Source organism: Otolemur garnettii, unplaced genomic scaffold (assembly GCF_000181295.1).
Source record: "Otolemur garnettii isolate 467f Iridium unplaced genomic scaffold, OtoGar3 scaffold00063, whole genome shotgun sequence".
NCBI classification, from domain to species: Eukaryota; Metazoa; Chordata; class Mammalia; order Primates; family Galagidae; genus Otolemur; species Otolemur garnettii.
This window is the reverse complement of record NW_003852458.1, coordinates 9,265,856-9,289,504: the sequence shown is the minus strand read 5'-3', so window position 1 is coordinate 9,289,504 and position 23,649 is coordinate 9,265,856. Positions and strand designations below refer to the sequence as shown.

At 36.6% G+C, this 23,649-nt stretch overlaps 1 pseudogene; it reads right to left on the bottom strand.

The window, feature by feature from the left end:
* Positions 1-21,798: 21,798 nt before the first annotated feature.
* On the bottom strand, positions 21,799-22,379 carry LOC100950430 (annotated as a pseudogene).
* Between the last annotated feature and the right edge of the window lie 1,270 nt (positions 22,380-23,649).

Sequence of the window (23,649 nt, the reverse complement as noted above, 5' to 3'; positions counted from 1 at the left end):
AACATAATCTCAAGACTTTCAGTGGGAAATGTACTAATATACAGTTGTAGGACACTAAGATATTTGCTGTCTAAGGCATCATAACATTTTGCATTTAATCCATTTGAAATAAGAACATGGAATACAGGCCATGATGTTTACACTTAATCATAATTAAATTCCACCCATGAGCTCCCGACCCATATTATTAATTTTCACTTCTTTTTATAGTTACTTTTCTTATCTCCCCTTAATGAATGTATGTTTCTTGAAGACTAAGCATTAAAATCATAAAGGCAAATATTATAAATAAGATATAATAGCTTACATTTGTAAAGAGACTTCGCTTTTCAAAATTCATTTACAAATGATTTATTATGGCATAGGCATAACTGGTTCACATGATTAAGGAAATTTTATTGTTTTTACCTTATGATGAGAAAATGAAGTCTTATGTAAATAGTAGAATCCAGGATCACTTACACGGATTTCAGAAAGAATTAGCATTTTTTTCCACTAATTCTTTTGCCTTTGCTGATACCACAGTGGTACAAACTTGCTTTTACACATGTTCTGGGCTATATCTCAGATGTGAAGAGTCAAGACATAAATTTGAACATTGATGGGTGTGGCAGTAGAAAACCTGTGTGATTTGAAGCAAAATGAAGTTGCTGAGCTGGAGAAGGTTCTCTGAAGCAATTGAGGCAGTAAAGACCTCGAGAATCTGCCAGGGTGGGGGGTGAGTTGGGAGAGTAGTGACCAGCAATAAAACCAAAGGGGTGAGTCACAGATTTTGACATTTGCATCACAACTCTGGTAAGGAAATTGGTTATGTCAACCATTTGGATTCGGATACTGGTGAAAGTAATGATTGATCAATGCAAGGAAAGCTAATCATTACTCAAACCATATACAAAATTTATACCCAAGTTAACTACTGATAGGATTCTCTGTTTCTCTGAACTGTAAGCAACTCATAGGCAGAGACTTTGCTATTTATTATTGGAGCATATTCCTTGGCACACAGTAAGCGTTCAATGAGTAGTTATTGCACTTCAAATACTGTATTAATACTGTGCACATTTCTGCATGTATTCCTTAGCCATGGTGAATAGGTAAGGTTTGGGATAGGGAATTTGGTAGAACCCATTAATCTACATCCTCTACCTTCTTCAAACTATTAAGATGAAGGAAGTAAATCTTATAATGGAAGCCCCAGTGACGTTCTCAGATCCCAGGACACTGACACAGCCACCTTTGCTATCATCCTACAGCACTAGTGAGGAATTGGGTTTTTAGCAATACAAAATTAAAAAAAAAAAAAAAAGCTATTACCCTCTGGCCTCAATATGTCCTAAAATCATCTCTTAATATGAATTAACTAAAAAAATTGCAATTATTTTAACTTTACAACGTGAAATAATTTATTTGTCTTCCACTTTTCAAATGGAAGTGGAAGACATTTGAAGAAATGTATTTCTTCAAATACACATACTGTAACATCACAGTCTTCCATGAACTCTTTCCTGAGTGAATTTTGCTCTCTATTGGAGATAAGCCAGAGTAAGATTTACACAAACTCAGAATATCTGGAGGTTGTCTGTTTGCCTTAGGAAGGATTGATCAGCATTTATATCCTATGAGCGTTTTCTCTTATTTTAAATATTGCTTGGTTGATAAATGTATGTTTTACTAACATGCAATTTTTCAGGTATATATCCACTAAACAGAACAAGACACTTAATAAGAGGCTTTTAAAGTTTATCTTGGCCACTGTCAATCAGCCTTTATATTTCCAAAGTGATCTGGATGTTGACTTCTAAGTTAATTGACGCTAATAGAGCTGATGATATGATTTCTCTTAAGTAATATTTATGTGGCAAATAAAATTCTGATTGAATGACGATCTCTCAATCTCTAAGGTAAGAGGATTTGGGGACTAACTTGAGATAGAATTTCTTATGAGTTGATACTTTGCTCTCTTGATTAATATTGGCTAAGAAAGTCAAAGACTAAATTGTTAAAATTAAAATGGGGGGAAGTTTGAAGGTAAAAAGTTTGCTTGGAATGTGCTTTAAAATTCTTAGCTCAGCTTGGAAAACAACTTCCTTAGGAAGCTCCGAAACTTTTCAGTTTTATTTGCAGACTGGTTTGTTGTACTCTAATTTCGTTGTCAGGGTCTGGTATATGCTACAGTGCTGTGTCATTTGCAATGAGAAAAATGCACATTAAATCAAAGAGGAAAATGGAATTTTAAAGAAATAGTGATTTAGTTGAAGTTATGAAACATAGGAAGACTAGTACTGAATTTTTTAAGTTTTTTATTTTCAAGAGTTTGTCTTCTATCTTTTCACAAGAAAATAACTAGCGGGAGTCATCAAAAACTGAAATTCCTTCCAATATTTAATTTAAAGAGAGGGAGATCAATTCTAAGAAACTGAGTCAATAACAAAGCTTTAATTTAAATAATGTTGTAATTTTTATCCTGAAGTTAATTACCATTTACCATAGTATTTCATCTTTTCCATGCATGATTACTTAATGAGAATTAATGTTCAGAAACCTGAAACCTAAAAGATACTCAGCAAAGGAAAAAGATTTTGAGAAATTATGATAGTTTCTTCCTTGAGACTGTAAGGTAAAATAATGTATTTTAGAAGAATTTGCAACAAGTGTTAACTGCCGAGTCTTATGGGTCTCATCACCCTCACCTTTATAAGTTTGGGTCCTATTTATAACATTCATCAGCAAGCCAATTTGTAATTTTGATCTCTAAAATAAATCCGTGGCTGACCACTTCTTACCATCTCCACAACTTCCACCCAAGATTGGGCTGAGCTAACCAATGCTCATTTACTGGTTATTAAAATACTGAGCCATTTCTGGTCAGCTGGTATATAACTCTTTAGTCTCCAGTTAAGTCTGCCAAGAATCCCTGCCAGCCACTCTGAACCCTCCCCTGAGACCCTATATAACAGTTCTTGAAATAAAAAGTAAAAGATTAACAGCTGGCACCACAGGAAGCTCTCCAGATCTTGATCTTGTAACTGGTCAGTACCTGCAAGGTATGGACCCCAGATCTGCCCTAGACAATACTGCAGCCTTCTTGAAATCATTCTTGCCCTTGCCCTCTATTCCACAGGTGGGTGGAGTGATTTTTATTCTTATTAATGTATATCACATTATGTTGCTTTCCTCTTTAAATTCATCAGCAATTCTCCATTATGCTTGGGATAAAATCCAAACCTCTACCCAGTCTTCCCTGACAATTGGTGATCTAGATCCTGCCTCCCCTCAACCTCATCTTCCACGGTGCTTCTCATTCACGTTCCTCCAGGTCTCCAGGCATTTCTGCTTTTCTCATTTCAAAGCTTTTGCACTTGCCTCTCTCTTGAAGTGGGAAATTCAGATCTTCACTTCTCTATTTTTTGCAGATCTTTTCTCACATGTCACATTCTCAGAAAGGCTTACGTGATGGCAACTCTATGAACGTAGCAATTTCCACCTCTTCCCTAGCTTGTACCTGTCCCCAGTCACCATCTTTTCTATCCCATATTTATTTGCTTTACAACCATCGTTGTTGATGTATGTTGTTGTCTTCTGTCTTATTTTCTATCTTTCCTATTAAAAGGTAGTATCTCTGAGAAGAGGATTGTTTCTGGCTTACTCATGACTCTGTTTCTCAACATCTAGTTCAGTATCGATCCTAAAATTTCCTTTTCCTATGCCTGCTCCTCCTTTTCATTTGCCATAAACACCCTCCTTCCTGATGCTGCCTGTCCAGCGCCAGCTTTTCCATTAAGGACAAACTCAAATTCCATCTGCTGTAGGACCTTTTCAACCATCCTATAGTATGCCATCTCTCCTTCTCAGAGCATGGTTACCGATATTCCTCTGTTTTTAAGACTTTAACTGGTGTACTTTTGTTATTTACAAATTACTTTCTCCTCTCAGTGAACTGTAAGCACTTTGAGAAGTTAATTTTTCACCATATATGAGCCTTCATTTCCTTCCTTATTATTATTATTTTTTATTTCTGATTAATATGAGGGCATATACAATTAGGTTATAATGTTACATTTGTTGTAGTTGTGCCCCTCACCCCAGAGGCGTGCCATATACTCTTACATTGTGCCCAGTAGGTGAGAGCACACCAGTTCCCCTTCCTCTTCCCCTCTCTCACCAACTTGGATTAAATTGAGTTTTCCTCTTGTGTGGGTGTGTATTAGTTCATCTGCTGTGAGCCTTCATTTCATTCATCAGTAAGTTCCCATCCAGCATGAATTCGACTTTCTATTTACTAGCTGACATCTTTCTTTAGGATAAACCCTAGTTTTAGGTCATGGTACAAAGAGAGTTTTCAGAAATTTGCACTTCATGGTGAGTTAACTTTGGCTGATGGAGAAGAAAACTGTGACAGTTCCCCTAAGGATACATCACTGCTTGCTTAGGAAAACTTAAATAGAGTTTATAAACTTGAAGGAAAATAAGGTAGAACAACTCCCTTAAGAGATTCTTTCCAGATGTTTCAAAAGTAAAGTTAAATCCTTATAATCACTCAATGTTCAGTAGTCTCCCTGCTTAAGAGTTCATCCAACTACACAAGTCATATTTCTTTCCTAATAAAAATACTTTTAGTATTTACTGACACTGGTGTGTCTCCATGAGAAGTGACCATTTTGATGCTGTTAAGCAGATGATCTAACTGAAAATCTAAATTATTTTGTAATTCTTGTAAATTCTTTCATAATCACACATTATTTATGGAATTGCAAAATATTTTGCACTGAAAATTTCCTTAGAGCACAGATAACAGTAACCAGCATGTAATCCTATGTGCCGGGTGTCATTTTAAGTGCCTTCTAGACAGGAATTCATTGAATCCTGTCCACGGTCTTCTGAATGAAGTACTATTAATATCATCAAGCTCTTTTAAAGATGGAAAAACTGAGACACACAAAGTTGAATTAACTTACCCAAGGTTACAAAACTAGTAAATATCAAAGCTGGATTTGACCCCAGGTAAGTCTTCTTTGGATTTGTACAGTAGACATATACTTGTTCTAACCCCCTTTTCCTTTACATTAGACTACAGCTTTGAAGTGAAATATTTGGTTTCTCTACTGCCCTTACATGTGGAGGTAGATACGTGACCCTCCTCTAGCCAATAAGAGGAAAACATGCGTTTCTGCAAAAAGTTTCTCTTCCCAAATAAAAAGAAAGAACCTCATGATTGAAAATACTTGGCCCTTTGCCTTTTGTTGTTTTTATACCCTACTTAAGTTCTGCAATTATTTTTTATCTATTCTTTACTATTTAGCAAATATCTGAGAAATCGTGATAGGAAGAGGAGTTGGGCTAGCACTCAGACAAAATGGAAATATATAGGAGTGTATTATTTCAGAGCTCTTTTCGGCTTCATTATGCACTCAGCCCTCCGACATCTTCCCCTGCACTGTGACCTCAGCAATCACGTGGTAAAACATGCATACAGTATCCGCTTCTGGATGAGCAGGAGGATTCCTGGACTTCCTGTGGAGACCATTGGAGCTTAAGAAAAGCAAGACTTTTCTCAAGGATTTCAAATCATCCTCATCTTCAATAGAAAGCTATATCCAGATGTTATATTTAGTCAATTCTAACAAGACTCTAAGGTAGTAAAAAAAGAGATGCTTCCTGGCATGAGCTAATGGAAAAGGCCAGCTTGTCAGCAACCCCTGTCAATAGACAGGACGTTTTAAAGCAAACTATTGATTCATAGGCAGGACTAAAAGGCACACGCATGGGGGGTACACAAAGTTCTGGATTTTTACTAATGAGTGGAAAATATCTTCGATAATTCTTCTTTGTTATGGAATCTTTATTCCAAACAACACTATTTAATGACATCCTTGAAAAATCCAGCATTTCATTCTGTGTGGTCTTTGTAATTAAGCAAATGAGAACCATGTTTGGAGATTAAGTCCTCATAGAGAAATTTCATTTCTTGTGCAATAATTTTAGAAAGAAATGTGTATTGTTTTAGAAATTAAATGTATTGTGCATATGAACAGAAGCCTAGTCATGTTTACACCCTAAATAAAATTACCTAGTTTCTTCATATTACCTAATAGTTTACAAAAAATGATCCATTTTAATGATTCTCAGAATTTTTCAGATGGTAGAGACATCATGAGACTCTTTTCAGAATATCATTGATATTTGTCCAACACTTTGTTGTTGATCTTTGATCAGTATGTTGATCTTTGTACAACACTTTGAAATCTTGATGTTTAATTCCTTTATACAAACCAGGAACAACTTTCTAAGCAAAAAAAAAAAAAAAGAAAGAAAGAAAGAAAAAAAAATCACCCAAACTGTATTTTATATATATATGCAATATGAAGTCACAATCATTAACATACACACTTTGAAAAGAAAAAATAAATTATCAAATCAAATATAATGAATTAGTTTCAAGTTATTACTCAGTAATAACTCATTTCCTGAAACAAAAGAATCTTTAACACCAAAACTCATCAATTTCATAAGAGATGGTTTTTCTTTTTTTTTTTTTTTTTTGCCATTTCTTTGTTTTTAGTCTTCTGCTATATGGTCAATATATTCATTCATTTCTTTCAGCTCTGGAAATCTGGAATGTACATAATACTGTTTTACTTGAAAATCTTAAAATCAAGCCATTAGCCTCTACTTATCAATATCAAGAATAAAATAACAAGTATTTGCTCTCTCAGTGATAAGATAATTAAATAATTGTATCTTCCTGAACAACCACATCCCCTCTTTGGTAGTGTTTTGCTTTTTTGGTTATAATATGGAATTTTTTTATTATAATATGGGATTATGGTAAGTGTACCATCATTCTCAGAAATTATGCTTGCTTCGTTTTGTAAATGTACAACAGTTTTTTGTACTTGTTCATTTGAATGGTTTCAGTGTTCAATATCAGCACTTTGCTATCATGACGCAGATTGTGAGTTTTTATTTTGATGTACTTCTCATTTGATTATGCCTTCAAATAATGTTTGTTGTTAGGAGCCCCAAGAGAAATGGTCCTGATCTTATCCATACTCATTTTTGCTACTAATTGTAACCCCTCCAAGTGAGGAGGTATTCAAAGGGTTGGCCAGGACATCCTCATTTCCTATAAAGGCTGTGACACCACACTACCTTCTCAGAAAGTTTATGTATCTTTGGTGGCTCCTGCAATCTGCTGTCAATCTAGAAATTCGTTGACATTACATTCCTGGTATGTTACTGCTGCCACACCTTTCCATTCACTTACCAGGTTTGGGGGAAAGAACAGCTCTAAAAGAAAGACTTACATTACTTCTTTGTGAGATCCTAGTTAACACCTTATCTTTGGGAAAATGTTCAAATGTCACAGAAAATCTTTCATTGTCTGAGCAAATATCTTACCCCTTCTTCCTCCTGAACTTTTTCCTATATATAAATAAAAATAAAGCATTATAGTTTGTCCTTAAACTGGTTTAGTCAAGGTCTAAAATTAAAACCATCCCTCATTTTGCTTATTTTATTTTTGGTATTTTATTTAGCACTAAAACTCTAAATAAAACTCAACTCAGAGCAAGTAAATACATTAAAGCAGCAGAACATGGAAACATACAACATAAATATAGGACAATTATCCATGAAATAATTGTCTTTGTACTGTGACAAATATCAAGGGAAGTAGCATCCTATGCAAAAGCATCTACAGTGTGAGGCAACCCCACGAAAGAGAAAAATTCCCGGGCCAGGTTCAGTGGTTCACACCTACCATCCTAACACTGGGAGGGTGAGGTAGGTTGATTGCTTGAGCTCACAGGTTTGAGACCAGCCTGAGAAACAGCGAGACCGCATCTCTACTAAAAAATAGAAAAACTAACCAGGCTTTGTGGTGGGCACCTGTAGTCCCAGCTACTTGGGAGGCTGAGACAAGAGAATCACTTGAGCCCTAGACTTTGAGGTTGCTGTGAGCTCAGATGCCATGACACCCTACCAAGGTTGACAAAGTGAGACTCTGTCTCAAGCAAAAAAAAATCCCAGTGCTTGAGCTGTGAATATTAGCTTTTCAAATGTTAATAAATATGAAGAACCATCCAAGTCAGCCATGCATATCATTCACCAGGAGTCACTGGGAATCTCTCAGCAGCTCTTTACTCATGGTGACTGTTTGCCTAGGTCAAATATGTTTCTAATTCTAAAACCAAATGAAATTAAGAACACCTTTTTATAGTTTATTATAAATTCTCCTCTGCATATTGCTTATTGGAAACAGTCCTATAAGTTCCTGTGACATTTATACATACAATAACCGTTAAAACTAAGTTAAGTTGCTCAAAACAGATTACTTGTCTAATGAAGTCAGCTTTTCTGATCTATGTTAAGCTTTCCTACAATTTACACTCAACCAGCTGGGAATATTAGGTCATGAGTTGCTTCACAGAAAGAATAGATGTTTATTTGAACTAATTAACTGGGATCAAAGGATAGGCTTGAAAAACTTTGAGATATTTGCTGTAGATTTCTAAAAATATATATAGAAATTTCTCTCTCTCTCTCTCTCTTTTGAGACAGAGCCTCAAGCTGTCACCCTGGGTTGAATGCTGTGTCATCACAGCTTACAGCAACCTCCAACTGCTGGGCTCAACTGATTCTCCTGCCTCTGCCTCCCAAGTAGCTGGGACTACAGGCGCCTGCCGCAATGCCCAGCTATTTTTTGGTTGCAGACTCATTGTTGTTTGGCTGGCCTGGGCTGGATTTGAACCCGCCAGCTCCTGTGTATGTGGCTGGCATCTTAGCCAATTGAGCCATAGGCACTGAGCCTCTCTCTTTTTTTTATAACCATAATAAGCTGTTTAATTGAAGCAATCTGTGGACTCCTGAAAAATTTGAACAAATAAATCAAGAAAATTGAGATAATTTCCTTTTGCATACCGGCAAATCAAGGTAATTTCCATTTTCTAGTTTATGCTAATTATGTGAAATAGCTCTTGTTAGCAGTTAGCTGAATGCTTCCATCTGTAATTAATCTAAACTTTTGATAGTCAGTGCAATAAAATAACTAGATTTCCCTTTATACACACCTCAGCCTTTTCCACTTAAAGTACATGTATTTACAAATTATTGACCAATTGTTACCAACAGATGTTATCCAGTTACTACTAATTTTATGTGAACATTTTTATCAGGCATAAAAAATGTGGTTGGCCTTCACATCTAGTTAATCCAGCCCATTCATCACATGACAAATGCTTTGTTTCCTCGCAGAGGAAAAACTTGAGAAAAATAAGGTACTAGAGTTTGGTGCTTTCATAATCCTGAAAGATACAGTCTCAAACACCATCATCCTTAATGTTGAAATCCTGAAAGATCAAAATCCCTAATGTCTAAAATCTCCCAAATCGTAATTCTAAGAGATTAAAATCTCTAATGCTGAAATCCCAAAAGCTGAAGGGATTAGTGTCTGTCTGGTTGCATGAGAGATAGGTGCCTCTTATCAGGCAGAACTCTTACCTTGTTATAATCTTTATTTGGAAGTTATGTAAGGTTTAAGGAGGTGCTTATGGTTGCCAAGCTGACAAGTGGCGAATTGGTGAACTTCATTTCAGCTGTCACCTTGACTGGCTAAGGAAGATCTAGAAACCTGGGAAAACATTATTTTGGGTGTGTCCGTGAGTGTGTTTCCAGAGGGGGTTAGTGTGTGAGTCTGAGGGAACTAGGTGGGGAATATCTGTCACCAGAGTCCTGCTATTTCTAAGTCTCACAAATTTGATTACTGCCTTAAAAATAGGAAAAATGAGTTTTTCTAATAAAAAGCTCTGATATCTTTCCTAGCATTATAATAATGTTTTTTTAACTCCTACATGTGTTTAAAACATGACTTCTCTTTTGTGCATTCTTCGAGAGCAAGACTTCCTGGGGGGTGAAGGAGACAGTGTCCTGTAATTCCTCTTGCCTTCTCTAGGGGAGGAGATTACTTTTATTAGGTGGAGTAAATACTGTTTAATTTTAAATCACCGCAAGACAGATGTCCTCTTCTTCAGCTGCACTCACTCTCTGGGGATTTCATCCAAGCTGGAGGTTGATCTCCCATCTTTGTGTTAATGCTTCCAAATTCTTTCCTGAGTTCAGACCTTACTCTCAGATTCTATTATCCAACTGCTGACATCTCCCTTGGATGTTTAATAAGACCCCAAACTGATCATATCCCAAACTGAACTCCTACTCTTCCCCCACAGAGCTTTTGCTCTATCTGTCCCCCCGTGCTGGAACATTCCATCAGAAAGGTAATTGGCTAACCTCACCTCTAGCAATAGTGGCTCATATTCTACTGTAATAACCGAGCCCCCAGCCCCTAACTCCTAAGACTAGTAAGAAATGCAACAAACCCCTTATACTTGTAAAAAGAAGTTCTCCTAAGCCCTTGTAGCCTCACCACCACCACCACCACCTCCCCACTCCCCCAGGAGGAGAAGTTAAGATCTGGGAAGAAGCTCAAGGAGATAAGGGAAGGAAGGGAGGCAGGGGTGAGCCCTGGGTGAAAAGGCTGAAGTTGGTTTAAGGCCCAAGCTGTTCTCAGAAATTTACCAAATACCCCTCATTTGATGATTTGTGAGTTAATGTATCTTAAGTTATTATGTACCCCCACCCTGAATTGTGTAACCCCTTATGATGCGCCCTATCTTATGATGATGAAGTAATGTGTATCTTGTGATATATGAATCAGTATGTACCCCTGCCTTGTGACCCCACATTGACCGCTATGATTGGCTTCTGTATTGCGCTAGCTTGCTGACCCTGCAAATAAATGGTATAAAAAGGCACTTCACCTGGCAGTCAGTGCTGAATGCCTTTGTGGTGATCCAGCCCACCTGCAGGCTTAACAAATTTTATCAATTATTGCATCAAAGTGGGGGCCACCTTTTTATCTCCGCGGCTCTGTCCCATTTTACTACCATCTCCACGAATCCTACCCAGCTTGACTTAACACTGCAACCTGCTCCTCTCTCTTATCCTAGGCACCCTAAGCTTCCTGATCATCGTACTCTACCTTTTTTGTTCACAGAACATTTAAACTACTGTTCAACTTCCACATTTATTTTGTATTACCCGTCACATACACAACTGGTATGCACAGTCCTTAAGGGCACTGTCTTTTTCTCTTTGGTTGGTGGTATTGGTGGTACCTTTTCTCTTTGGTATGTGGTATATACATATCTCAAGCACCTAGTACACTCACTGGAACATAGTATTTGCTCAATAATTATTTATTGAATGAATGGATGGCAATGAACAAAGACATTCTGGAATTCCCAACACATGTGAATTCATGTATAAATTCACATATGAATTTATAAGATAAGAAAAAAATCTATCCTATTGCCCCTCCACACTGCATTATTTTCTTTTCCTGCCTATAACTCTGTCTTGTATGTAGCTACTTCTCCTCTCTCCCCTTGTTAACTGCCCAGTGGTCTCTTCTTGCTGCAACTTGACTTCTACTCAGAGACACAGAGGGGAAGAGTCCTGTTTGAACCTCTGTTCCTTCAATCACTGTCTCTCTCCCCTGTTCTCATTACTATATGTGCAGAAAATTCAGAAAATATCCTCTGGAGGTCAATTGAGATAACCAAAATTGTATCCCCAATTTTGCCAGATTTAACTGTATTGTTGAGCAAATCCATAAAGAAGTTTTAAAATGAGGGAGTGTGGGTGTGTCCCTTACAACACCCACCGTTATCATCCAGGAATGGAAGATTATGCAGGTGGCATATGTCCTAACAAGTTCAAAGCTTTATGGAAAATACAGTCATTTGAATTTTATATTCTCAGAGATATGATTTTGCAATATTGGATTTTTCAGCTTCGTTAGAATTTGATAGGCAGATCTTGCGAGTTAAGGTACAGCAGAATTAACCAATTTATTCATATAAGGTAGCTCTAAAATTAATGAAACTTCAAAAATATCTTCCATTTCTTTGTTCCCTTCTAGCACATGGATGAGAATGTCTGTGTTGCTGTTTCACATCCTCCTTAACCAGGACTCGAGAAATCATAAGTTCAACTGTCATTCTAGATCCGTGATGAATTTGGGTGTTCTCTGGATGAAGGTATTTGAGCAGCCAAAGCTTTCCTGCCATTTCATAAAATCTAAAGAAGAGCAGATAACTCCAGTACTAAGTGACTCCTTTACTACTGAGTAAAATATATGAGGAGTTTTCTACTTGTGTGTTTTTTTAATCTATCTTGCATGCCTGGGATAAAATCCATTCAGTTATGGTGAGTCGTCTTTTATACATAGTTGGATCTGATTTACTAATGTATTGTTGAGGATTTTTGCATCTATGTTCATAAGCATGTTAACTTTTGATTTTCTTTTCTTGTAATGTCTTGACTGGTTTTGGCACTTGGGTAGTCTTAACCTTATAGAATGAGTTGGAAAGTATTCCCTCTGCTTCTATCTCTGAAACAGATTGTAGATGCTTGGTATAATTTCTCCTTTAAACATTTGGAAAATTCACCAGGGAACCCATCTGTGCCTGAAGATTTCTATTTTAGAAGGTTATTAATTATTGATTTAATTTCTTGAATAGATATATGACTATTTCAATTATTTATTTTTCTTATGTGAGTTTGGCCTCTTGTGTCTTTCAAGGAACTGGTCTATGTTATCAAATGTGTGGGCACAGAATTGTCCATAATATTCCCTTATTATCCATTTAATGTCCATGGGATCTATAATAATGTCATTTCTGATATGAGGAATTTGTATTCTCTCTCTCTCCCTTTCTTTCTTTCTCTCCCTGTTAGCCTGATTGAAGTCTTATTGATGTTATTGAACTTTTCAAAGAATCAGCTTTTGGTGGGTTTTTTGTTTTGTTTTCTTTTATTTTTTTTTTTGAGACAGAGTCTCAAGCTATCACCCTGGGCAGAGTGCTGTGCTGTCACCACTCACAGCAACCTCAAACTCTTGGGCTCAAGTGACTTTCTTGCCTCAGCCTCCCAAGTAGCTGGGACTACAGGCACCCACCACAATGCCCGGCTATTTTTTTGTTGATGTTGCAGTTGTCTTTGCTGTTTTAGCTGGCCTGGGCCAGGTTTGAACCCACCAGCCCTGGTGTATGTGGCTGACACCCTACCTACGGAGCTATGGGTGCCACCAGCAGCTTTTAGTTTTGTTGATTGATTTTTCCCAATTTATTTTCTGTTTTCACTTTCATTGATTTCTGCTCTAATTTTTTTATTTCTTTTCTTTAGCTTAGTCTTTATTTACTTTTTTTTTTAGTTTATTAAGATAGACGTGTAGATGACTGATCTTCTTTCTTCTTTTCTAATGCTTTTGGTGTATAAATTTCCTTCTAAGTACTACTTTCACTGCATCCCACAATTTTTGGCAAATTGTGTTTTAATTTTTATTTAGTAAAAAATATTCTTCAATGTCTAGTGAGAGATTTTCTTTGATTTTTCTATACAAGGTGGCCATAAAGTTTGTGTGCAATTTAAATAGTTATAGCAAGTATATGCCATGTAGGACTATGCTGTTTAATCTCCAGTTATTAGGGGATTTTCCAGCTAACTTTCTGTTAACTGATTTCTGGTTAAATTTCATTATAGCCTAGAAGTGAACACGGTATGATTTCTATTCTTTTAAATGTGTTGATGTGTGTTTTATGGCATAGAAAGTGATCTATCTTGGTGAATGTTCCATATGAGCTGGAGAAGAATGTATATTCTGGTATTGTTGGATGAAGTAGTCTATAGATGTTAATTCCATTCAGTTGAATTATATTCAACTACTTGATGTTGATGGTGGTGTTGACTTCAGCCATGTCCTTCATACTTTTTGGTCATTAGATCTGTCCATTTCTGATACAGGCATGTTAAAGTGTCCAACTGTAAGAGTAGATTCCTCTATTTTTTTCTTGCAGTTCAATCAGCTTCGCCTCATTTATTTTGATGCTGTGTACCTTCTTATACATTAAGGATTTCTGTATCTTCTTAGCGAATTTACTCTTCCACTATTTGATGTTTTCTAGGTATGCCTCTTATAATATCATCTAGGGGAAACTTGCTCTTAATTTCTTCCTGTGTGAAAATTGCTAAAAGTGTAAGAAGTTTATTTCACATTTTGTGTATGGAAATTTTCTGCTGACATTGGACAACAGTCAAGTTGGTGGGTGCCTAGTTTGAAGTTTTTGAAAAGCAACACGTATTGGACTACGTTTTTGAATATTGATCTGAAAAGTATTGCAACATTTCTATCATTACCTGCCGGATCCACTCCTCCTACCCTCAGCTTATCTTTTCTTTTCTCACAAGTCTTTCTTCTCTAAGTCATTTGTTGCTTGAAACCAAGGGACTGTCTTTCCTGTTTTTCTCATTAGGAGTTATAGGTAAGTGAAAACTAAAAGTTTAGTGATAATAGTAGCTGGTTTCTATCAGATTTGTGTCAGGTATATATTGAGCCTTTTTCATGTATTTGCTCATATAAATATCATACCAATTCCATGATATAAGTGTTATTATTATTATCCCATTTTATAGGTTGAAAAACTAAGGCCTAGTACCTTTATCATGGTCACATGATCTGTAAGTGATAAGGCTGTGTGCAAGTAAAAACCTCGACACTCTACTACTGTTCTCTGATGCTTTAAAATCGTTTTCTAAGAACGTGTCCATTAATTATATCATTATATTACTAACACAAATATTTAGAATTCACAAAATAATACAAATGTAAGAAATACATTTTACATCTACATGCACACACACATAATTTAACAAAAGTTTCACAATTCAATAATCATAAAATCTTACTATAATAGACAGTGCACTCTAATAGTTTTGATATTTTTCTAGTCTAGTCTAATTTAGAGGTTTTTAAAAAATATTATCAATTTACCAGATTGATTTTGCAACCCACTAAGTTACAATCCATATTACAGAAAACATTAAATAATAAGATTCACCTTTTATTTTTCTTTTCTTATATAAGCTATCTAGTGGCTTATCAAATTAAAGGCAAAAGTGAGTTTTAAGATTTAGGATAATTTTGGTGTTTTAAAGAAATGTATAAAACATCCAGACTCCATTTGGAAATAATAGAATTCAGCTCTTCAGAGAATCTGGCAAAGTCAAAATCATTTAATATTTTCTTAAGCTATGAAGGTAAGAGGAAAACTATCTTTGTGATCGTGAAGAAGCTGAGCAGGTAGCAGTCTGTCCATTTACATTGTAATAAAGATAACTATGTCCTTTAAAACGAGTTTTTCCTTTGTTTTTCATGTTTGTTTCTTTCTACGTTTTATAAATCTAAACCTGGTACTATGGCCTCTAACCAAAAAAAAAAAAAAAGTATGATTTACTAATATTGCTTCATTATTCAAAGGGTTTAATATACAGAAAGAGATCAAAGTAATAAGTAATAAAATGGATATTACTCTTTTCAAAAAGTCGATTTATCAACAAATCTGTATTTAGTTACACAAAAGAAGCAATTACACTTTCTTTGAGGAACTCTAAGATGCCTGGCTTCTGTACACATGAGTGTTTAATTATGATTTTGTAACTATCACTGTCTTACTAAGTAAAAGAAATTACTTAGGTATAAATTATTCAAAATGTACCGAAGACTTATTCCTCTCACAAATGAATATGTCACCATAGTTATAGTTGGCATGATTTGGAAGCATGCTATTTTTTTAAATGGAAGAATAAAAAGATACTAATTGGAGAAACTACTTTTTTCCAATCTACCTTTAGAGTTGAGCACAAGATGGAGTGAATATCTTTAAAGATTAGCAAGACTAATTCTCACCCCAAATTGTGACCAGTCTTTGTTTATTTGGACAGAACTCAACATGTATTCAAGAATTGTGTCAAAAGCTGTGCTGTCCAGCAGGTTCCTGTTCGTAGCCACAGCCCAAGTCCACAGACAAGCAGATACAGGCAATGATGAATGAAAGGCCTGCAATTTGCAGGAAAACTAGAGGTGGATTTTCACATTTGTGCAATGCTTGTGTGTGTTTCACAGTCCCCTAATTTGCATGTACTCTTTTCTGCTCTCAAGGAGTCAAGACAATACTGAGATCCCATAGAGATTTAGCAGATCTCTCTGATACACAGCTCTGAGAAGGGCAGGATACTTCTGCTCCTCTGCAGGAGTTTGCTTATTTCTTCCTACAAGTTCAAAGGCAGAGACCAATTAGATACAGCAATTCAAATCTAGCATTTTGTATTATTAGCCTTGAGTTTTAGAGACAGCCCTAGGCAGAGGAACTAAGTGAGAATACTTCACCAAAATGTCCAGAGTCAGGATGGGTACATGGGTTATTTACTCATGATTGGAGTTAAGCAAAACTAGGGAAGGGAATTCTAACCCACTCTAGAGCCCTCAAAAGTTGCCATGAAATGTAAGAACTAGAGATATTTCTATATTAACAATAATATGAGATGTGTATGTGTGGGTGTATGTGTAAAGGGATTTTATACATTTTGTTCATTCTGGAAAAGGCATAAAAAACATTGAAACTGGAGATTTTATTCACTCCGATTCTTTTTCTCTAATAAGCCTTGTGTGCCAGGGATAGTAATTAACCTGACAATCTCACCTTATTTGCTGTCCTATGGGAAGTGAGATTGCTTGTGAACCCCCATTGTTGCAGTATTGACTGACATAATGTCCTCTTCTGCTGAGAGTAAGTTCCTCTTAAAATTGAAGTGAAAAGGATGAAAGAAATTTTTTTGTGAGAAATTTGGAAATACAGAAGGTAGTTGAGTGACAGAAAGGACACAGAAATCAGGAAAACATAATTATTTGTTTATTAAACAAATAGTAATGTTCCAGGTTCTTTTCTAAATCCTGAGACTGAAATAATTGCATTTATGGAGTGTGTACAGTAGCAGGGAAAGACCGACAATAAAAACACAAATGCATTAAATCATTTAGAATATAAAAGGTATGTGGGCTGGGGGAAAAAACAGAACGAAGAAAAGAGACAGAAAGAATGGTACATTTTACATAAGGGTGGTATATTAGTTTTCTATTGCTAAGTAACAAATTTAGCTCCTTAAAACAACATCCATTGCCCAGGCCTGGCTTTGATGGGTCCTGTCCTCAGGAGCTCACAAAGCTGCAATCAAGGAGTTAGACAGAGTTGGTCTCATCTGAGACTCAGGTTCCTCTTCCAAGCACATGTGGTTATTGGCAGAATGTTTTCCCTCATAATTACAGAGTTCAGGGCAGGTTACTTCTGCACAGCCACAGCCAGCAGGAGAAACAAATTCTCTGCTGTTTAGAGTCTTTGAGTTTAGGAAACAAGGAGTCATCTGATTAGGTCAGGCGCACCATTTTCATTAACTCAAAGTCAAACTGATTTGGGGGTCTTAATCTTAATTTTCAAAATCTCTTTCACCTTTTCAATCTAAAGTAATATAATCATGGAAATGATATCCCATGTCTTTTGCCATATTCTATTTTTAGAAGCAAGTCACAGCTTTGCCCACACTCAAAAGGAGGGGATTACACAAAAACATGACTCATCTGAAGTCACCCTAGAATCTACCCATAACTGGAGGTTACAAAGTCTCCAGCAAAATAAGAACAAGAGAGAGCAAGTGAATAGTTTAGGGAAGGTCTGGAAAATGAAAATATGCTAGAAACTTTAATGTCAAACAAGGAGCCCAGTGTGACTAGAGCTGCAGTGGATGAGGCAAACGGGCAAGTGTCCAGAGTGGTAACAAGTTACCAGATCATTCAGGGCTGTGAGGACCATAGTGAAAACATCCTGCATCTTACATTTTTATTTTCATGACATCTTTAGTTTCACTCTCACAGCAAATCTAGAGGACCAATAAAAAGGAATGAAAGGGGCTCCATGCCTGTGGCTCAAGTGGCTAAGGCACCAGCCACATACACCTAAGGTGGCGGGTTCGAATCTAGCTGGGGCCCACCAAACAACAATGACGTCTACAACCAAAAAATAGCTGAGTGTTGGGGAGGGGGGAGGCGGTAGTCCCAGCTACTTGGGAGGCTGAGGCAGGAGACTCACTTGAACCCAAGAGTTGGAGGTTGCTGTGAGTCGTGATGTCACAGTACTCTACCCAGGGGGATAGCTTGAGGCTCTGTCTCAAAAAAAATAAAAATAAAAAGGAATGAAAGGTAACTGTGTATTATCCAGAGTCACAATAACCATGTTGTAATTACATGCTCTCTGCTTAGGGAACCGGAGCTCCATTGTAACACGCTGCATGTCCTGCTTCTACAAAGAACAAGATCACTTACTATACGTAGGTGATCAGCTCTGTCACTCCAATTAGAACAAACAATTAGAGCCTCCACCTGAATAAAGAAATCTAAATAATCTGTAATTCAACATAATCACTTAGTTCAGGGAAAGAAATGAAGCATTGAGATTTCTATTTTATAGAAAATGGAAAGGAAGGTAAATAACTGAAGTAAACAAAAAGTAAGACAAAATGAAACCAGTTCCTGGAATGGCTGGTTGCAAATCATTGGATATGATTCTCTGTCCAGTTCTCTGCATCATATCCCTTTCCTCTCCAAGAATAATTGTTTAACAAAAGTGGGATTAAGTGTAATTGTAGCACAGATCAGCATTTGCAAACCTATCATAACTGCTTTCCCACATTGACATTTTTAGTTAAAAGATGCTCGGTCCTGCTTTGGGGTGAGCAGAATATAAGCAGTCTCTCACCAGGTAAGTCCCATGTCCAAAATGTTGCCCGCTCATTGTCTCCACCAGCAGGAGAGGAGGAGAACTGATAGCCTGATGGTGTCTGAGGATGTGAGAAAGCAAAGTGCTCACTAAGCTCAAAGCATTCTCTTTTAAAAGGCGTGCCATCGAGGTGACACAAAACCCCATTTCCTAACGATTTGAATCCTGGAAAGTCTGCCCATAGTTTTTGTAATTTGGTGGTAGAATATGCTTAAATTTTGTGATTCTTATAATCAAGGCTAAAAAACAGGGGAATGCTTAGCCAGAGACATACTTTGACATAAATCTTGCCACACATCCTGTGAGTACTCAGATCATTTCCTCACGTGCCGCTGCCAAAGTAACTTCCATAAAGAGCTTTATTTTCACATTCTTTTATTGACCCAGAAATTATGAGTTTAAATAAATAAATCAGTTAGTGAACTCAAATTGGGAGGTGGGGGTTCTCTTGTAGTCAAGATCATAAATGCTGGTCTTGGAGAGTGGAGCCCTGGGGGCTTCAGTGTTACTGTTTCGTTACATCAAAGAGTTTCTTCCGGCAGTTGGCCAAACACCTACCAGGTAAGTTGCCCCAAATCCTCTCCTTTCCTATTTGTAGTACTTCCCATCACTTCCCTGGTGGATCCTGGCATTCTTTCCAAGATGATCTCTTTGAAAGGTTAGAATCTGCTCACTATTTTGGTGCCTCTCTGTGGAGGAGGCAAGTCCTACCTGTGTCTAGCCAGTCATCTTGAGTCTATCTTAGAATTTGATGAGTTCATAGATTGGGCTCTCTTCCCTAAACTCCTATTTAAATTTATTTATCTTCCAAAGGTCCAGTTTCTATCCTGGTATTCTCAAAATAAGGTCTGGGGAACCCTAGGAGTTCATGAGACTCTTTTAATCAGTCTGCAATGTCAAAATTATTTTGATAATTATGCTAAGATATTATTCGCCTTTTTCACTGTGTTGACATTTGCAGAAATGGTCCAAATGCAATGGTGGGTAAAACTGTTGCCAACATGGCAGTGCCAGCCCACCACACTAGCAATTGTATTCTTCACTGCTACACACTCTCAGTTCAGAAAACAAAAAATCCAGTTCCAGTTTAGCTAAAAGTGTCTTTAATAAGCCAGTAAAAATTATTAATTTTATTACATTTTAATCCTTAAATATTTCTGTCATGAACATTCTGTGTGACAAAAAGGAAATTGTATAACACAGTACAAAGATTGCATCTAGAAAAAGCACTTCTGTAATGGTTTGACTTGAATCTAGGCAAGTCACTTTTCTCATGGAAATACCACTTTTATTTGCAGGAATGACTAGCAAACAATGGCTCCTCGGACTTGGATATCTATAGATATTTTCTCAAAAATGAAGCCCGTTATTTAAAGTAAAACAACTGATAGTAAGTTGCTGCCAATGATAAAATTCAAGCTACCAAGAGAAAACTGAGATTATGGAAAGTTTGCATCTGAGACTATGAGTCTGGCATTTAAAAATTTTTCTGATAAATGGTAATATTAACAAATGAGATTTTTCAATAGTATGCATAATATAGTGAAAGGTGTCTCCATTTGGAAGATCTGCATAACTCAGTGAACCAGTATTTTTCAAAAGACTCATGAACATGTGACAGAATAGTAAGTTAAAGATCCATTCAAAGTGCAAGATAGACAAACAGAATTAAATGTAACAGAGTCTGAGGAGTTTACTGATGAGTTTAGACTTCACGTTGCAGCTAACTTAACACACAACTACTTGTAGACTTCATTGTAAAATCATGGATGAATACCAACAATTATCTGGAAAGGATATTAAAATAATCCCCTCTTTTCCAACTACTTGTGTGAGGCTAGATTTTCTCCATATACTTCAGTCAAACAACATGCTATAGTACATTAAATGCAGAAGCAGACATGAGAACCCAACTGTCTTCTATTAAACCACACATTTAAGAAATTTACAAAAGTATACAGCAATTTCACACTTCATGGTGATTTTTTGAATTTGTTTTGCAAAATACAGTTATTTCCAAAAATACTGCGCAGGTTAAAATGTAATGATTGTATTATTGTTATTTTTAAATTAACTAATCTACAAAAGTTTTTTATAATTTCTCAATTTTGAATTTCTTTTTTTTTTGTTTGTTTTTTTGTTATTTTTTTTCATTGTTGGGGACTCATTGAAGGTACACAGAACTAGGTTATATTGATTGCTTTTGTTAGATAAGGACCCTCTTATAATTGTGTCCTGCCCCTAAAATGTGCACCAGACCTGTTGCCCCCCATCTCCTCCCTCCTTCCCTTTCTCAGCTCTCCCCATCCCCTACCCCCCCACCATGTACTAGGACATTAATTGTCCTCATATCAGAATTGAGTACATAGGATTCTTGTTTCTCCATTCTTGTGTGTGTGTGTGTTTTTAATGCTGTTCATTAGCACAATAACAAAAGTAAACTTAAGTAATCCACAACATATAACCAATCCACTGAGCAATTCCTATTCTATGCATTACAGTTAACAGTTTAAGATATTTCACTTCAAGTTTCCACAGTCCTGATTCAAACCTTTAATCTTTTAGCAATAAAGTAGATTGGCATATCAAATAAAATACATTAACTACTCATTTCCTATATCATGTCTTATAGCCACGTCTCCATTTTATATATATGAGATGACAGCCCCTTTCCAAGAAGGGAAAACAAATCTCTTTTAAAAAAAAAAAAAGAATATATGTAATCTTAGAGGGACTTTACATAAATGTCCATGTGTGTTTAACCTGTACAAAATTAAGCTGTTTTAAATTTACAGATTACAAGCAACTGAACCCAAATATCTAAATGTACATTCGTTCCTACACTATATTTCAGCTAATATTACAGAACTAATGACAGTTTTAAAAGTTGCTATTACCAATTCTGTCTACTATAGTAAGACACCTTAAGTTACGACCAGATCTTAGGAATTAAGGCTGAATAATACCTGTTATAGAAATACCCTACTCTTTACCAACTCCCACCCTCCCCCACCCCTTCAAAATCATAAGCAGCTCTCTTCTGTGACAAATAATCTAAGAATTGTGAAAACCCAATTTAGGTAGCATGTCTCTTGGCCCACTGTCTGGCCATCCCCTCATGTTCCGCTCTGTTGGTCATATACTGAGTAGTAATACTTCCTACCGACAGGTCAGCAGGATTACAATCTGTAAGAAGTGAGCAGATAGAAAGGAGAACTTTAGAAATGGTTAGTGCTGGACTCCAATTATCTTTCAATATGTCAAAGCAAATAACACCTTGACTGTTAATATTACAGTGACAGATTCTTGTCCGAAATGTAACCTTTGGAGGCTTGAAGGGATATTCTGGTGTAAAAGTTATATCAGGGAAGAATACACCACCCTCATACACAGATCCTGGATGCCCTGAAATGGTTGCTCTCCATCCATAAATGTTATTGCCTTTGGGACCAGCACTGCAGTTAGGTGGGGGGTCTACAGTGATGTCTGCTAATTCCTTCTGAATCCTCCTGGCTCTGGTGGAGAAGAATTTAGAGTTTTTGCTCAGGCTGACTTTACTCTCCTTTTTCTTGGGGTGTCTGTTTCTTTCTCCATTTGCTGGTTGGAGGATGAAGATGAGGAGGAGCTGGTGCTGGTCCTTGAATCATTATCCAACATAGTGAAGCTCACACCCCACAAACAGCCCCTCTCTCTGTGTCTGGCTCCCCTGTGTCACCACCATGGCTGCTGCTGCAGCTGGGCCTGGCCACTCATGTCTCTCTCTCACCGGGAGAGAACCTCAATTTGAATTTCTAATGTAGTAAAATTCATAGATGAGCAGAAGCATTTTGAGATTCTTGACACTTTTTAATAGTATCTGTTCTGATATCAAGAATTTGAGAAGTGTTGTTTAATTCCTTCCAAGAGAATGGCACTGTTTCCGGTTCATTCCATCACATAAACAACAAATGTTTATCAAGTTCTTACAATGTGTTTATCATTATGGTGACCTTTAAGAAAGAGAGACTATAGTACATATCCTCCGTCTATATGAATTTATAAATTAATTGGTGAGATGCACATGTAAATTAAATAACAACAAAAAACTATAACTCAAGAAGTATAACTAGGCAATATCGGACTAAATGTTCATTTAATGGCACAAAAATAAATGCAATGAGTTCAGAAGGCTGGGAAGTCTTTTATGAAGGCTGAGGAGGAAAGAATTTCAACTGGGACACAAAAAGGGAACAGAATTTAGATAAATAGTTTTACAATAAATTTGGGGAACAATATCAGTGAAGTTCCGAAGGCAGAACACACATCTTTATGCAGTCAATAGTGAGAAAAAAGGCAAGCATTTGAGTGTGTAGGAAAACACTGGTTACAATTTTCTTTGTTGCAGAGAACCAATAGCCAACTCAGATGGGGAAGAGAGAAATTCTTCCAGGTTAAACGGCAGCACAGCAGAACTTTCTTCAGACACCCACAAGACTTGGGGTTCATTATATTATCTCAGGGTTCTCTTATTCTTCATCTCTCTACTTTGATTTTTTCTGTGATCTGGTTTCAATTTGCAAATTAGCTGTTTGCAGGTGGTGGGAAAACTGGCAAGTGAAATTACCACATTCAAAACTACTTGGTGAAAAACTGGGTAGACAAAAAACTTTCTCACTGCACCTGAATGTCAATTCATAGAGGACTCACTGTCTTAATACAGATCATGCCCAAATGTCCTTCTTCAGAAAGATATACCCAAAGTATTTCCAAAATAAACTACCTATTTTACCTAAAAAGGCGTGACGCTATTAGGGTCCGAGTCTGTGTCATGTGCCCAAGCCTCATGATGGCTGTAAAGACGCACAGGCATGGGAGGGGGTCATTCCCCAAGGTAACAGAGATGCTAAACAGGAAAAAAATCACAGATTCCACTGTAACAGTAGACTTC